Below are 17,456 nucleotides of genomic sequence, written 5' to 3'. Positions count from 1 at the left end.
TTCAAGGTAATTATACTGCCAGAGATGCATGTCTCTGACTGCTCAAGCCTTAAAAGAGGTTTTGGGCCTCCAAATTTGCATCACTGGCAAATGGCATGAGGGTACTGAGTCACTGGGGAGGGCATAATTCCCAGGGCTTACTTCAAATGTGGGCATGGGAATAATAAACCCGGGATAATCTCCCAGGAGGCAGAGCCAGGGACCACAGAGAACAGTGGACAAGGGGCTCTTCCCAGAGAGCACACCAGGGTCCAGTCTAGGAACTTTTCCTGTCTCCATACTAGGGGGCCTTCCCAGTGCCTCCCCAGCAGGATAGTAACGCTGCTAGAGACAGGCATCCGCTGTGTATCTCCCACTGTCATTCAGTGGAAGTTTCCACGGCTCTTATCCTGTCCCTCTTCCATCTTTGTATACTGGTTGAGTATGTATGTTGGACTGAGAGAATGAGAGGAGGTTTAGGTAGCTTTTTTTATTTAGTCTGTAAATTGCCAGACCAAATGCAGCCACATGTACTTTTGATGGAGTGTTGAGCATATCATTCAGAAATCCTGGACCCTGAGCTAGCCACAGTAACCGGGTGAACTTTGGGTTGTCTCTCTTGAGACGGTGAGTGAGTTTTTTTTGTTTTATTTATTTATTTATTTATTTATTGATTGATTGATTGATTGATTGCTTGCTGTGCTGGGTCTTCGTTTCTGTGCGAGGGCTTTCTCCAGTTGCGGCAAGTGGGGGCCACTCTTCATCGCGGTGCGCGGGCCTCTCGCTATCGCGGCCTCTCTTGTTGCGGAGCACAGGCTCCAGACGCGCAGGCTCAGTAGTTGTGGCTCACGGGCCTAGTTGCTCCGCGGCATGTGGGATCTTCCCAGACCAGGGCTCGAACCTGTGTCCCCTGCATTGGCAGGCAGGTTCTCAACCACTGCGCCACCAGGGAAGCCTGGTGAGTGAGTTTTGTATGAAAGGTGTGCTTGGCTATTTGAGGGTTAGACTCTGGAGGAGATGATTCATGGCAAACATTTGTGCTGCCCTTCCATACTGTAGAACTGTAATTGGGAGATGTCTTCCTAGTTCCTCTTCTATCTAGGTGGACCACTTGAATAGTTATCTTCAATGAAATGTAAGCAATTGCATTGTTACAATCCATGATCATAAGTAACTTGTATCCCTTCTTGCTCTAGATGGTTAAGTGTCAGTATGCCCTCTTCAACTCCTTTTCCCCATCCACCATTTAGATGTTGATGTCCATGGTGACTGTGAGAGTGCTGAAGATGGCAGAGATAAAAGATGAGGGAGCCTTGATCCCTGAGTTACTGCTTGGAAGAGAGTCACTAGACCACATCCACACTAGGTTGTTGCATGAGAGAGAAATACACTTTGCTTTCTAGATTAAGTCACTGAGATTTGAGAGTTTATCTGTTAGTGTTACTTTAATGTAGGCATTTGTTATTTATTTTTCCTTTAAGCACAAGTGGGGCTCAGGAGAGAGAGCAGATTAACATGAAATACAATGAAAGTACTACATTTTTCTCTACATATCTGAATTGTCGGATGGATTAAATTTTGTGACCGTATCACACATAAGTTACGCCTCTTAACAGTAATCCTGAGAGGCAGTTATTGTGAGCTCCATTCTACAGAGGAAGGAACAGAGACTTAGAGGTAGATGGAGCAAACTGAAGGCAAAATTGTGAAGAAAGTGCATAATATTATTCTATGGTGTTTCTAGATAACCTTCTTCATTCTTTTTTATTCTTAGTGGCATCCTAATTCAATATTTCAATATCTGGAGTTTTTTCCCTTTCCATGGTTGTACAGTGACCTGAATGGATCTTTCTAATTCCCATAACCACACCACAAACCTCCCACCCATGGACTTGCCTCACCCCAGGCCTCACTCAGGTTCCATAGTCAAGGGACCCAGCATCCCATCATTTTGGATGTTGTTCTAGAGTTAACTTATGTCTGTTTTTTTCCTAATAACTGGGCCCTGTCCCTAAAGCACTGAGTATCTGCTTTGCTTTCTTACTAATATTACCTAGATTATGTTAATTATAATTATAAATTAATATATTGCTCTTCTAGCTGATCATAATTCATCATCTCCTCTTTTTTTTTCCATCTTTTAACACCTCTCGTCTTTTAACATCTTTTCACATGTGTCTTATAATCAATGGCATCTCTAGGCATTTGTGATATGGTTTTCATTACTCATACTTGGTTGATATCCCTGGTGTCATAAGTAGATAACTACGACCCCTTATTTTAGTCAACGAACTATTTAGGACCATTTTAGAATGAAGTGTAAATTCTAACTTGCCCAATACCTTCAGCTGGCACTTCCTAGTAAGCTCATGAATGCACCCACACTGAAATTTGCAGAAAGAGTGCCAGTAGGTTAGAAGAAATGCCAAAGAGGAGAGTGAAGTGTTGAAGACATGCTTTATCCCCAGCGTCCTTCATATCAGAGAGCAGTGGTTCTCAAACTTGTGTATCAGAATCACCCGAAGGGTTTGTTGAACACAGTGCTGGACTCCAACCCAGAGTTTCTGTTGCAGTAAATCTGGTGTTGGGCCCCAGAATGTGCATTTCTAACAAGTTTCCAAATGATGCTAATGCGGCTGGTCCAGGGATCACATTTTCAGAAACCAGTGTCCTAGAGAATGACTAAACATAAAAATATATCTCCATCTGCTGGCTCTGAGGGCAGCTTGGCACTGAGCTCCCTTCCAGATTCAGTTCGCTGGAACTTTCAACCAAAGTTTCCCATTTCCTGGGTTATAAAGATGTCTCTTCACCCTCCTCTGTGGACTTCCTTCTTTTTCTTCCCTAGCCTGTAGCCATTTCTTCAATCTGTCCTTGCAGAAACACTGGCTCTATAGATATCCTTCAAATCCTGAATGGTATTTGCTCCTTTTTGTTTCTCTTTCCACAGTGGTTATTCACAATCCTTAATGTGAACGGGTTGCAAAGGAGAGGGGCATCTGGAGGGGCAGGTGAATAGGCCTTTGGGATTCATCTGAGAGAGTTCAGTGAGCTGACAAGAGGATTTAGTGTAAAAGCCTACAACAGAAAATAATATTTTATACTTTCATACTGCTGCATGCCCTTTCCTGGTTAATCTTAATTTTTGTTTTGGTTTTCCTCTCCTAGAATTGAGGAACTGGAATTCCGTTCCAAATCTTTTTCTAACAAACAGTTAATTTCCACATGTTCCAAAAGGGAAGCAATGAGTATTCCTCCAGCATGTAACAAGAATAAATTTTACTTTCACAAATCAGATGCTTGCAAACAAGAGCTTTGCTTTAATTCATACCTGATATGCTTCCCTTGACTCTTGAGACCCCCCATCTGCTTAGAGCAAGCAAGTCATGCTCTCCCATTTCTGTAAAATCAGTGTAATCAAAAAGTATTCTAGCCTCAGGTAGGCATTATTGCCGTAGGCACTGTTCAGTGCAAAGCTGCTTCCTCTGGGTACAGGAAGGAGCTTTCAGAGAAGGGCAAGACCAAAACCCAGCACTGTCCCAGGGCTCTTGATGCACGGCATCTAAGGCCTTGATGGCTGCCCCTCTTAGTGTGCATGGAGGCCACTGCTGGTCTCTCACAAGGCATGTTGAATACTCTTGTGACCTTTGGCTGGGCTTCCTCAGTACTAGTTGGAGATGATAATCCTGATAAGGTGTGGTTGGGCTTTTACCACCTCCCCAGTTCTCCCCACCTGCCAACCAACGAGCTTTCTACCCATCAGAGCTCTATTATTTGGGTCTCCTTGCCATCCTGGGAAGATTCTTTTGTTGTTGAGAACACTCCCAGCTAACACCTCTACCCTACTGTCCGGCTATAGGAAGCCTGGGAATTTTTACCTTGCACACATGGGGTAATCTTTGCCTTCTTCCACCTCACTCTATCACTCTACCTTCTTTCTGTTGTCCTTCCCTATTGCCCAACAGTTCTAGTTGGATCTGGAGTTCTGCTAAACAGCAAGTACCAGGAGAGATGCAGCTATACATTGAAAATCACCCCCAAGCTTGGGAGGAAATTCATCCGCTGTCTTCATTACCAAGATTAACCAGGAGGAGGCCATACGTGTCATTCTACATCTCCCTTCTGTCCCCAGCTCTTATTTCCTCTAACTTCCCAGACATATGTGTGTATAGGCCATGGAGTGGAGAGTGGAGGAGAGCAGGGGTGATGGAGTGGGAGAACTAACATAATTTATTTTATTTGTTTACTCTGCCTAGGAACCTGGGGTAGGGTGTCTGGCTACCAGAAACAGATGCTTCATTGAACTTTAGAAGTTGAATAATATAAATATATTTGTTCTCCTCTGCATTGTTTTCTATATATGAGTGAGAGGGGCCAGCAGGTAGCCTGAAGAAACAAGAAGGGGGCACTCATTGTTAGTTCATACCGTTTTGTTACAGACTTCATTCTGCAGAAGCACACACCTCAGCTAAAGGTTCTACCAGATTCCCAACCTGAATGGTTGGGAGCCTGCCTCTGAGCCAAAGGGCGTTAATTAAGATAACTCATTAGACCAACATTTATTGAGTAACCCCAAATCCTAGACACATGTGGGGCACTGACTAGATAATAAATATAGGGATGCATGTAGTAGGAGCGTTGGGGTGGAGAAGAGAGTCAAGAAATGTTTCTTAGAGGTGTCTGGATGTCAAACTACGAGGGCCGGTCGGCCAGTGTGCCAAGAGGCCACACAAAGTCATACCTCTGTGTGACCCAAAATGTCCTACTTGATAAACGTCCTGGGCATTGCAGTTGTAAGACCTCGTCGTGCTTCTCTGTGTCTATGTTTGTGTCTAGTTAAACCGTGAGCACCTTGAGGACAAAGCTTGTACTTTGTCTATTGCCAAGGCCTCACACCGCACCTGACACACATCGGATGCATTAGGATGCATAGTAAGAATTGGTAATTTATAGGAGCATTATCATTAATAGAATGCTAAGTAACATTCCAAAAATTATTAAACCCTGAGAATTATTTGACATAACCAAAATGTAATCGTTCTTTAACTACTGGTAGAAAAATTGCACTCATATCAATCACTTAACAGCTGAAATTAAAATGGAGTCTCTCTCATAACAATATTAAAAGAAAATGAATGGTTTTGCATTAATGAGCTTCCTGGTTTATTACTTAGTAAATTACTGTTAGTTACAAGAAATCTTTTAGAAGACTTTAACTGTTAGATACTCTGTATTCTATGCATACGGATGTTATTTTGACTTCTTACAAATGACAAATGAAAAATAATTTAAAGAATTATAAAGATGCAAAATGCTGGCTCTGGTGACCTGATGTTTCTATGATTACATCATATATATCACAAATAAATCATGGGTGTTGTATTGTTGTTATCTTGTTAAATTGTGTGAAGATTTAATTTAAGACCAGCGTTGATAACATTGTAGTTAAATGAACCATGGTCTTTGCATGGCTGGTTTTATAGCACAGACTCATATTGGTTAGTAAGTTAAAACTCTGTTAGAATTTCTATTATAAATTTTCAAAGGCATCTTGTTCTCTGGATTGAAATTTAATAGCAAATTCTGAGAGTAGAACTGTCTTACTGATTAAAAGAAATTATTTTATCCTGGTTAAAAGATGTAAAGTTACAAAAGAAGTTGGTGCTTCTCTATTTTTTTGGCGTTATTAACAGATAATGTCTTTTACAACACCATGTACTACAGATATGAGCAAGACATTCTGAAGTCCAGAGTGGGCTAAGCTCTGACCAGCTATCTGACCCTTCTGGACCTCCCTTTCTTACTTGTCAGTGAAATAAAAGTTTGGAGAGAAAGATGTCTGAAATCATTCTATTTATCTTTATCTATCTATCTATCTATCTATCTATCTACCCATGATCTATCAGTTATAACTGATACAAGAGATGGCTTGTATCTCCAGTCATCTCTACCTAATGTATTTGGACTAATAAAAAACGACTAAACACAGAACTAAAAAGAATATTCCACATTCCATCCTCCTACCAAAGTGCTACTTTTTCTTAAACTATTGCACACCACTAGAATTCATTCCTTTCTTCAAGATCACCTGGAAGAGCATCCTGGAACAGCTCATGTATTGGATTCTTACACAAACACATCTTTAAAAAGCATTTAACTTGGCAAAATACATAACCTTGTAAATTAGTTACATTAGAGTTGTAATATACATACCATAAATAAGAATTAATGTCTATAATACACAAAGATGTTATACTGTTATACTTTGGTGTAATTTAGATCCTGGAAGATTAATTTGCCTAATAGACTATGACCACTTAAGAAAATGACAGTACAGCCTAGCCCAAAGTACTTTATCATAAAAGCCAACACATTCACATGGGAGCTAATTTTCTATTTGCCTTCTTTCTGTAAATCAATATCCAAGGAAGCCTAAACTTTCTTAAGCTGAAAACAGAATGAATTGCTTCAGGGAATGAGATTCCACACCTGACCAATGTCTACCAGTTATAAGACAGGAAAATCTTTATTGTTTATTACAACAGCCAAAGACCATATCAAGGACTTAATTGCAAGTAGTGTCATGTTAACTACTGTGTAATAGGACTTGGACTTAAAAAACAAAAAAAAAAACTTGAGTAATATGACCAGGGGATGAATTTAGCTTGTGTGTGTAGGTAGATAGATAGATAGATATAGATATGTACATATAATACATATCTATCTGTCTATCTATCTATAAATCAAGGAGGTAATTGCAGTTCATGAATAGGAAGTGAATTTCAAGTTTGGCTGAATAGGGAGGTGATTATAAATCTCTCAGGCCAATTTTCTTTGATTTTTTTCATCTCTGGGACAAGAAAGCTGCTTATCACCATTGTCTGCCAGCTCTTTTTCTATTGAATGACTATTAAATTTCTCCTCAGCTTTATTTTTTGTAAACAGAACAGACTTCATTCTTTCAATGTTTCTTTCAGATGTGATATTCAATTACAGAATCTTTGCAGCTCTCCTCTATCCTCTACAACCCTCATTAGTTTGTCACACACATGCCAGTAATGTTCTGACCAGTTTTTCCCTGACAATGGCTAGACTACTACCTCATGAAAGAAGATTTATTTAAACCATTTTCTAAAAATTGAAGTATAGTTAACTTACAATGTTGTGTTAGTTTCAGGTGTACAGCAAAGTGATTCAGTTATATATATACACACACATATATGTATTCATTTTCAGATTCTTTTCCATTGTACATTCTCAGATTCTTTTCCATTCTTTTCCATTATTACAAGATACTGAGTCGAGTTCCCTGTGCTATACAGTAGGTCCTCGTTGTTTATCTATTTATATAGTAATGTGTACATGTTAATCCCAAACTCCTAATTTATCCCTCCCCCCCGCCACCCCTGCTATCCCCTTTGGTAACCATAAGTTTGTTGAAAAAATGTTTTTGATACATGCAAGGTCACACATGCTTTTCACACTGTAGACATGGCTTCATTGCAGACTCAAAGCAAGCTTGTCACCCACCCTGTCGTACTTTCCTGTCTACCCCATGCTTTGTCAAATCTTTGCCTGTTGAACTTGCACAATGTCTCTCTTCTCGGGTATATTATGCAGCAGTTACCCTGTGTGAACCTCTTCTGTTAATTCTTCGGTTTACTGGATCACTCTGTTCTACATTTATCTTCTGACACGTTGAGCACGCTCATTAAGGGCAGCACTCTTTGCAAAGTCACTCACCTGTGAGCCTTTCCTCGGACCGCTCCCTGATTAAAACACAGAAGGGTACTAAGCACAGAACTGAGCACCCTGTGATATCATTTCCTTGATGCCCCTCCTTTTTATCATTAATTACTCAGAGACGTTTTATCCGGTAAGATCCTAAAACTAGTTATGTATCTAGTAAGTGATGGTGTTGCCTCATCTTGATGTACATACCCATGCCACGTGAGACTAAATCAGAGTCTTTGCAGTTGTGAAGATAGATCGTGTCTCTGATTTCCCGTAAATCTCTCCAGTCTGTCATTAAAGCAACTTCTTTTCTAACTGGCAAAAATGACTTGTCAATGGGAAAAGCAAGTAGCTTCGGTAAGGGAGGAGGCTATTACTGATCCTCGTTCCAAGGCAAGTTGGCTCCACCCATGCTTCTTTTTGGCTTTCTCCTAAGGGAGGATGAGTTGCTTATCCTACCAGCCTATCCTGAGCCCATGCTATTTACTGGACTATGTTTTGCTAGTAGGGTGGATTATTCCACTTGAAAGGCAGAAACTGAGACCCCACTGTCCTCCTTGGCACTCCCTGTGACCATGTGGGAGCAGACCTTGTCAGGACTGCCTACTCAAGGCATCCAGGTGGCTTTTTTCCCCCATTTTTCTTCCCCAACATTCACCTTCAACCTTCAGCCTTCAATCTTCTACCTTCCAAGCAACCAGCAGAGCCATTTTTCCTTCTCTGAGCCTCCAGGCACACCTGGGATTGCTGGTCCTAAAATTTATATGAAAGGGGAAAATGGGCAGCTCTTCTTTGGAATCAAGTCAAAACTGATTTGAGGATATGCTCAGATGCCTTACCAAAGGGACCCTGTGTTGAGGCATTGGGTGCTGTTTTAGGTAGTAATAAAGTGGCTCTGTGATTCCTATTTTTTAAAAATTATTCCTTGTGCGTGTAGTATCTTAGGGGCTGTCCACAGGAAAGAAAGGTCAAGGCAGATTACAAATACTTCAGGGTCCCTAATTGTAAACAAACTTCACCTTAATGTTTAACATTGACACCCAAATAGGAGCTGAGTGGATAGTGTCCTTGGGAAACAATTTTCAGTTAAGGAGATGGTGTGAGAAGTTTTATGTGGTGTAGTCCATTTGGCTCATTTTAGCAAGAAAAAAATTATTTATTTTGCAGTTAAACAGGCTTTTCCAAAAGCTTAAAATACCCAGTAGCTGAGTGGACGTGGATTTGGTTCTGGTTGAGTATGGGAATTTCTTTCTTGGGAAAAAGTTCTTGTGGTGGTGGTTGTTTTTCCTAGGAAGAATTTCAAGGGAAGAATTTTAGAGTTTTTTTTTGGGTTTTTCTCAAAATGCTTATTTTCTTCTCAGGGATAGAGGAGCAGGAAACTCAGCATACACAGAAGGGCTTCATCAGATCTATGGCTATGCATTGGCCTGGCTATGGAGCCCAGCAGAAAAAGAGATGACACAAGGTGTGCTGGGGGTCAGGGTTTAGGGGTTGGGGACAGGTACTGCTCCTCCTTTTCCCATCCCAGTCCTGCCTTTCTCCACCTTCCTCTTCCTCTCTCTCTAGTTGATTTCATAGTAGGTCACACTTCAGTTCATCTCTTACTGTCTTGAAGAACCTTTCTCTATCTCTTATTTCTCTACTAATTCTATTGCCAAGATTTGCCCCTGGCTACCTTCTCACTCTAAGGTCTCTTCCCTGGAGACCTCATGTCCTCTCATCCAGGATGAATTCGTGTTTCATAGATATCTTCCCATTTGTTTGTATCATTTTCAATTCCTTTCACCAAAGTCTTGTAGTTTGGGGACTTCCCTGGTGGCGCAGTGGTTAGGAATCCACCTGCCAGTTCAGGGGACATGGGTTCGAGCCCTGGTCCGGTAAGATCCCACATGTCACAGAGCAACTAAGCCCATGCGCCACAACTACTGAGCCTGCTCCCTAGAGCCCACGAGCCACAACTACTGAGCCCACATGCCACAACTACTGAATCCGTGCACCTAGAGCCTGTGCTCTGCAACAAGAGAAGCCACTGCAAAGAGAAGCCCGCTCACTGCACGAAGAGTAGCCCCCTCTCACTGCAACTAGAGAAAGCCCGCCTGCATCAATGAAGACCCAATGCAGCCAAAAATAAATAAATAAGTAAATAAAATTTATATATTTAAAAAAAAATGTCTTGTACTTTTCAGTGTACAGGTATTTCACCTTCTTGGTAAAATTTATTCCTAAGTATTTTATTGTTTTTGATGTTATTGTGAATGGATAGTCTTCTTTGTTTCTTTTTCAGATGTTTTGGTGTTGGTGTATAGAAATGCAACTGATTTCTGTATGTTGATTTTGTATCCAGCAATTTTACTGAATTTGTTGGTTAGTTTAGAGTTTTTTGATAGAGTCTTTAGAATTTTTTTATTTAGGATTGTGTCATTTGTTAACAAAGATAATTTTACTCCTTCCTTTCCAGTTTGGATGCCTTTTATTTCTTTTTCTTGTCTGATTGCTCTGGCTAGGACTTCCACTACTATGCTGAATAAGAGTGGTGAGAGTGGGCACACTTGCCATGTTCCTTATCTTAGAGGAAAAGGTTTCAGCTTTTCACCATTAAGTATGATATTAGCTGTAGGTTTGTCGTATATGGCCTTTATCGTGTTGAGTTATGTTCTTTCTATACCCAATTTGTTGAGCATTTTATCATGAAAGGGTGTTGTATTTTGTCAAATACTTTTTCTCCACACGTTGAGATGATAATGATTTTTTATCTTTCAATCTATTAATTTATTGATTCGTATATGTTAAACATCCTTGAATCCCAGGGATAAATCCCACTTGATCCTGGTGTATAACCTTTTCAATGTGCTATTGAATCCAGTTTGCTAATATTTTGTTGAGAGTTCTCGAATCTATATTCATTAGGGACATTGGTCTGTAGTTTTCTTTTCTCGGTTTTTGAAAGCTGGAGTTCTCACTGTGGGAGAAGAAAGATATATACACAGAAAGAGGGAAGTTGATTAAGAACCCTGTGGTGTTAGATTAAAATTTCGATTATCAGTATGAACTCATGATTATATGTAGATACATGGTATATATATATATATAATGTATGCATATATAAAAATACATATAAATGCATATATAAATTATATATTCATATATATCCATGTATATATATGTAATTTGTTTCCCTTACTAGGTCAGCTGAAAAGGCCTAAAAGCAAGGACATGCCAGTAAAAATAAACATCCCTAGATGTTTAAACATCTAGATTTTTGTTTCTGAATATCAGTTCCCGCTAGCCATAGCTTATTTTGGGATTGCAGCAGGGAAGGGAAAAGAAGAGCCTAGAAAATCTTGTGCTATAAAGTAAGGAAGTGCATAAAAAATAACACAGTTGTTTCAAAGGAAATAAGGAGCCAGCTTAAAAGGGCTCCCACTGGTCAATTAAAGGACAATTTTAAAAGTAACATTTTAAACTAAACTAATTTCTTGAGAGATTTATGAGAAGGAAAACATCAGAAAATCAAAAATACAAGTTGGCACGGAGGAGCTAGGGAGCATTTGCACTATACAGAACTGATTTTTTCAGAAACCAGAAGTTCATTTTAGGTATCATCGGAAAATCGCTCTCTAACCCTGGAGACAAACAATCTTAGTTCATCTCTTGAAATGTGACCAAGGCTAATTAAGCCCTGGTCATCAGCTTAAAGATGGCACCACACCCCTCCCTCCAGCCAGCCTGTGATGTAATAATATCCAATTTAATCACCAATTCTTGGTGAGACTTTAATCTTTTAACCTCTGTTTCTGTGCTCCGGCTTCCTCCAGTATGGAAACTTCTCCCTCCTTCTTATTCATCACTCAAGGATCAGTTTAAAAACAACCTCCTCTACTCTAACAGCTCTATTCAAATTTATATAATGACTTCCTCCTGCGTGTCCCTACACAACTAGGCATACACCTCTGTTCTGTTTACACCATGTGTGTTGTTGTCATAGAGCTGTCATCCAGTAGCTTCTAAACTGTTTGAGGAGAGGGACCATGCTTCATTAATATTTATATATACGAACTACCTTCTGCATCTTCCATTACTCTTAGCAGCTAGTTCATTGCTTTGCATGCAGTGAATGTACAACAGATACTCTTCATTTAACCTAAATAAGTTGTGAACAAAGAGTTAGATGGAGATTCTAAACTATTCCTAGTCATGTGCACATGTGAGCCAAACCCAAGATAAAATTCAGAAATTTTAACAGGGATAAATGTAAAATCCAGGAAAAAGAGAATGGGGGAAAGAACATTTGCTAAGTGAACATATTGTGCCGAGTGCTTTCACAAGAATTGCCTTAATAGATCAGAGATGCTGGGACAGGCTAAGTAAATGATAACTCAGTGGACTGCAGTGGGCGTGGCTGGGACTTGAGCCCAGGCCAGCCTGACCCTAGAGCCCATGCTCTTTCACTGCCCTAGGCTGTCTGCACAGTAGCTCACTTAGAAAGGATCTTAGGGGTACAGTAGACTGAAGCATACGAGTAGGAATTAATGATATAAATTAAGTTGACTAATAACGGCGTAAAATCTAAATCCAAAGAAGAGAGAGTCCTATTGTACGTTTAGGCTGCTTGGTGGTGCTTGGACCACATTTCGAGCACTGTACCCATGCTGCCCTCTAACAGTATTTGCCAAATGAAATGTGTCTGAAGGAGGGATCCGGAAGGGGATGGATCTCAAAATGATGATATACAAGGAACAGTTAAAAGTTGGAAAATACTTATTCTATAGAGGATTAGAATAAGAGAATACCAGAGAGCTGCATTCACCATGTGGAAACAAAAACCAGGATAGAGACAAAGAAGAAATTCAGAGAGGCTCGGCTTTCAGACCTCTTTTCCATATAATATTTAGATTTCTTTTTTCTAACTAACTCTTCTAACATAGTCGAAGTACAGGAGGTGTGACAATCTGTAATGTGCATGGGAAGAGAGACTTCTGAATCAAGAAGGAATTGCAATGCATGATCTTCAAGGAAAAATGAATCTATTATGAAAGTTATGAAAAAATTAACTTAGCTTATATATATATGCATACATATATACACACAACACACATATTTCTGCATATATGCAGCTTCTCTATATGTGTATATATGCCTATATATATAAAATATGTGTGTATTATATTCATTTACTTAGAGTGCTCAGAATCAAGCTTAACAGAAGAGGAAATAGATGAGGGGAATATTTAAAAATATTAACAGGTAAATTCTCCTGTGTCTCCATACATCCCCATCCCCCATGGACTTTCCCCAGCTATGGCATCTAAAGTACACTGTGTCACAGAAGAATGCAGATGACAAAGGATTAAAATTCCTGGCTTTGGAATATCCAAAACCTAGGATTCAGGGCAAAACAAAAATATTTGTGAGACCATATAATGAAACAGTAACTATTTTAACCTCTCCTGAAACTGGGTAAAGGGTGTTTGGGATAAGGGGAAGGTTAGAGGGAGTCACCCCACAATCAAAAGACAGCCGAGAAATTGGCAGGCATCTCTCTCCTGATCCATTGCCTTGAGGAGACAAGGGAACAACTGATGGGTTTCAGACTCTGAAAGCACAGAGCTGTAGCCATGGAACCAGCCGTCCCTCAGTTCCCATCCTAGTGCTGGAGAAGAGAAAATGTCTGCTTCATGTGCCCAGGCCTCATAAAATTTCACAGTACCTAGTAGGATATTTCTTGCATAACTGAGAGCATTGTGGACCTAACCCAAAGGAGCGGAAGATCAGGAGAGGCCTCGAGTGGGAGGGACCTAGAGATGGAAATCAAGCTGGAAAGGGAATAATTGATGACATTTAGGACCAGATAACGTGCCAGTGTTGTGTGGGCACTGGTTCACCCTGGCATGCGGGAGCCAATTGTGTACATTCCTTCCCAGCTGTACGCCTTCAGTGATGGGAAAGGTAGCATAAAATGGCCTTTGTAGGAGTAGTTACACTATGGAAATTGCACTAATTAGGGCTCTTCCCCCCCGCCCCCTTATTTTTTTCAGAGAGCTGGTTTACCGGCATACCATTGGTTATACCCCTACCCCTGATGCCTCAACATTATGTAGAGCCTTAAGAAATTAATTTTCTACCATCCAGTGAAATGGTAGCTTGAAATAGAAATTAAATTATTATCATAAAATTACAATATCACATTTCACGCACACCTGAGATTGCGGACTGAGATTCATACTGTATCTAGTTTATTCATACTATAAACTGGATGTTGTAAAAATTAATTTTTAGAAATACAGTAAATGACAACTGAACCCTTCTAGCAAGTCATAAAACTTAAGAAACTTCCCTTCTTTGAAGAGAGGAATAACCCAGCATTTGTCATGGCACCAGAGATATTTTGAATACTACAAGTTTTAGTATGATAGCATATTATACCAGCAGTGATAGCTATTGCCTCCTGTATGCCTTTGGAAATCGCTTAATTAAAAAGTATCACTTCCTTATCCTCTTTTGAAAATCTCCTTTCCTTTCTCTTCAATTCTTTCATCACTGTTACTTATCTCTATTTCCTGCTGTGTATGTACAAACATTCTTAGGTTCAACCCACAAGAAAACTGTTGGTTGTGGAAGAAAATCCAATCATTACATGGATCATTTTACTGTTGTGATATTTTAATACATCTAGTGTGTCTCAGTGCCATTAGAGAATTTCCATTTCAATGGTCATGTAATGTCACCTCTATCAAATCTTTACAGCTCATGATCCCACACGTTGGACCCTGAATAACACTATTAGGCCTGGGCATTTTGCAACCCATTAACAATCATTAGTAGTTGTTGACTGACCTGGATCTGTGTTTTATATCTTATATAAGTTTTCATATTACTTTGTTATAATAATGGGCATGTTGGTATAATCATTAGACTTCTATTAACATTCTGAGATGTATATTAGTAGTTTAAAATATTCTTATAATCCTAGACTAAAGGACTATTTAGACTAATACTTTTTTTAGCGAAGAGAGAGAGCTATTGTAATACTTTATTAACCTTGTGAATTTTATGCAGAGAAGTAACTATTTTTCTAAAGTTTTTAATGAGTATTGTCTGTGATGAAAGTGATGTGTTTTCATGGTATTTTCTTCTAAAGTATTTATGAAGGAAAGAACAGAAGAAAGAAGAAAGCTTGAGAGAGCTATTCAAAGCAACCAAAGGGACTTAGCCACAGGAGAATACGTCACTCATTTATTCAAAAGGTCTGGCAAGAGGTGATGATTACTATGGTATTCTGTTAAACACAGAGGTGATGGTAAACACTGAAGTTCAAACTCAACCTGAAACGTGGGTTAGAACATTATCATTCTCTGGCATCAGGCAACTCAGCTGCACAAGGGGCAAGTCTTCATGAATAAGCAATGGTAGTTTTTTAAATGGATATAAAATAAAACATTTAAGGAATATCTGTTCCAGGTCCCTGGAGGTGAGGGTACAAGTAGGAAAATGATAGGTTGCAGGATAAATTCTGAGACCTCTTTTAAGTTATAGAAAACCATATGCCATTTGCAAGCTTATCCGATAAACATTTAAATGGCTACTAAGAAAAAAATACGTAAGTTTGCTTTCTGTCAGAGGAACCATAAATAGATTGAATAGGTTATGTCCACTGGAATTTATTCATTAGACTGATGTAAAAAGTCAGAAGCATCTCAGTGTTAACACGATCAAAGCTATTCAATTTATTTTCCTTCCGGAAATTCTACTCAAATTTTCTTTACCACTGAAATCAAATAGTAAACATTGCAGTTGAGAATCCCTTCCTTTGTGCTACTTTATGCTCTTAACTTTAAAGAGAACCTGTCACAATGTGTGGCATTTATTTTTTTGCTTTTACAAGCTTGTGTTTTCCACTAACTCTGAATGCCAAAAGTGTAAGGACACATGGTATGCACTGTTGTATGATTGGCACCCAATATAGTTCTAGCATATAGCAGGTATTAGGTAAATATCTAATAACTGCGTGCAATTGATTTAACTTGAATATTTAATTCTTTTTCTTTCTTCCAAATGTTTGTATCCTATCGCTATGTGAAGATTCTTAAATGCCCTTTGACACTTCTTCTCCATAATTAAAGACAGCTCACTCCTTTCTTTTCATTCCCATGAAGAAATCCTTGTGTAATACCTTTGTCCGTGAGTCACCAGTTTAAATACTCCCACCAGAAAAGAAACTGCATAAATTAAATAAATTGCTGTCCTACCAATCTCCTTCCTCCACTTCACAGTATTACTGGAATATCTGAAATATACAACAGTGATTTTAACAGAATTTTCTAAACAGAACTTTAAGATTCCAAAGAAAACATACCAAGAATCACTGGTAGTTTCATGTGAAAGTCAACATTTTCTGTGCCCAGCAAGTTTCAACCTATGCTAATTCTTCACTCTGCCCATGTTGGTGAGGGGCAGGCCGGGGAGGAGAATTGAATCATCTTTCCCAGAGTTCAAGTTGTGGGCCTTCCCTCAGACTTTTTCGGACTGAAAATGGAGAGGTTCTCATATCTGTGACACATTTCTGCTTGCTCCCTGGTTCATTTTTAAACCTCCCCCTCATATCTCAGACTCCTATTAATAGAGAAGAGAAAAAAATGACAGTTTCCTTGCTCCCTTTGATGTTAATTTTACTCTTCTGCCCTAATAGCCACGTCGTTCCTCTTTCTTCCCTGTGATCTTTTTGGCCACCTTCTCTGTCTTTGACTTCCCTTTGCTGGCTGGGGCCTCTGCCGATCCTCTTGGGTCTTCTCCTTCTGGTCGGTCCTGGATCAGCTATTCCCACTCTCCTCTCCCCACAACCCACCCTGTGTACGTGGAGTCCCCCTCCTCGCTCGTACATCTCTGTCCTTGACTGCATGAAGGCAGAAGCCCTGTGTAGGTGTCAAACTTTCAGAGATCTACCGGAGGCTATCTTCTGCTGCTTTCTCTGTTCTTGAGCACTTGCCTTCTTGAAACCGCTTGAAATTCTTCCTCTTCCCTGGGCTTCTTCCCTGGCCTTGCCTGGGCAGCTCCATCTTGGCCATCCAATACTAGCAGTCAAGTTCACGGTTCTGGTCTTACTCTTGCTAAACTAAAGGTTTCCTCAGACGCTTTTTGACAATTTCCTCAATAAGCAAAATGCAGTGGAAGCCAAAGCAGCCTTTTTGCTCAACAGTCCCAATTCTGAAATTACATATCTGCCCAATACCATGTCTAAATGCTTTCCCTTTCTTCCATCTCTACTTTTATTTTTTCCCCTTCTGTAAAACTTACCCAGATCCATTAGAAGTGGTAATGATAAATTCCAAAGTCATACAATTTGGAAAAAGATATGGGGGTCTACCAGTGGGCGAAAGGCAGAGTGAAGAAGGAAGGAGATGGGGAGAAGGCAGATGAGAGAGGGCCAGCTGTTGTCCGGCAGTCTGTCTGAAGAGAAGTACGCCGGCTGTCCACATTCTAAGAAGTTGGAGGTGATGGTCAGGCTCCCTGTTGGCTTCTCCCATTTGGACCTTGTAGTTGTATTTCTGAGAAAAGGTGGAGACGTGACTGACTGTGCTTCAGAAGCTGCCCAGATCGCTGCAGTCAGCAGTTTGGGGCCAGCTGCCAGGGCCAGGGAGCAGCTGCCTCCATTAAGGCCACTGACAAAGGGACAGCCAGCCGGTGAGAATTGCTCGCTCCCAGAGGCGTTGACAGTGCCCACAGAGATAGGGGCTGGCGTGGACCTG

The sequence above is a fragment of the Eschrichtius robustus genome, chromosome 18 (assembly GCF_028021215.1).
Source record: "Eschrichtius robustus isolate mEscRob2 chromosome 18, mEscRob2.pri, whole genome shotgun sequence".
Lineage (NCBI taxonomy): Eukaryota > Metazoa > Chordata > Mammalia > Artiodactyla > Eschrichtiidae > Eschrichtius > Eschrichtius robustus.
This window is presented reverse-complemented; position numbering follows the sequence as displayed.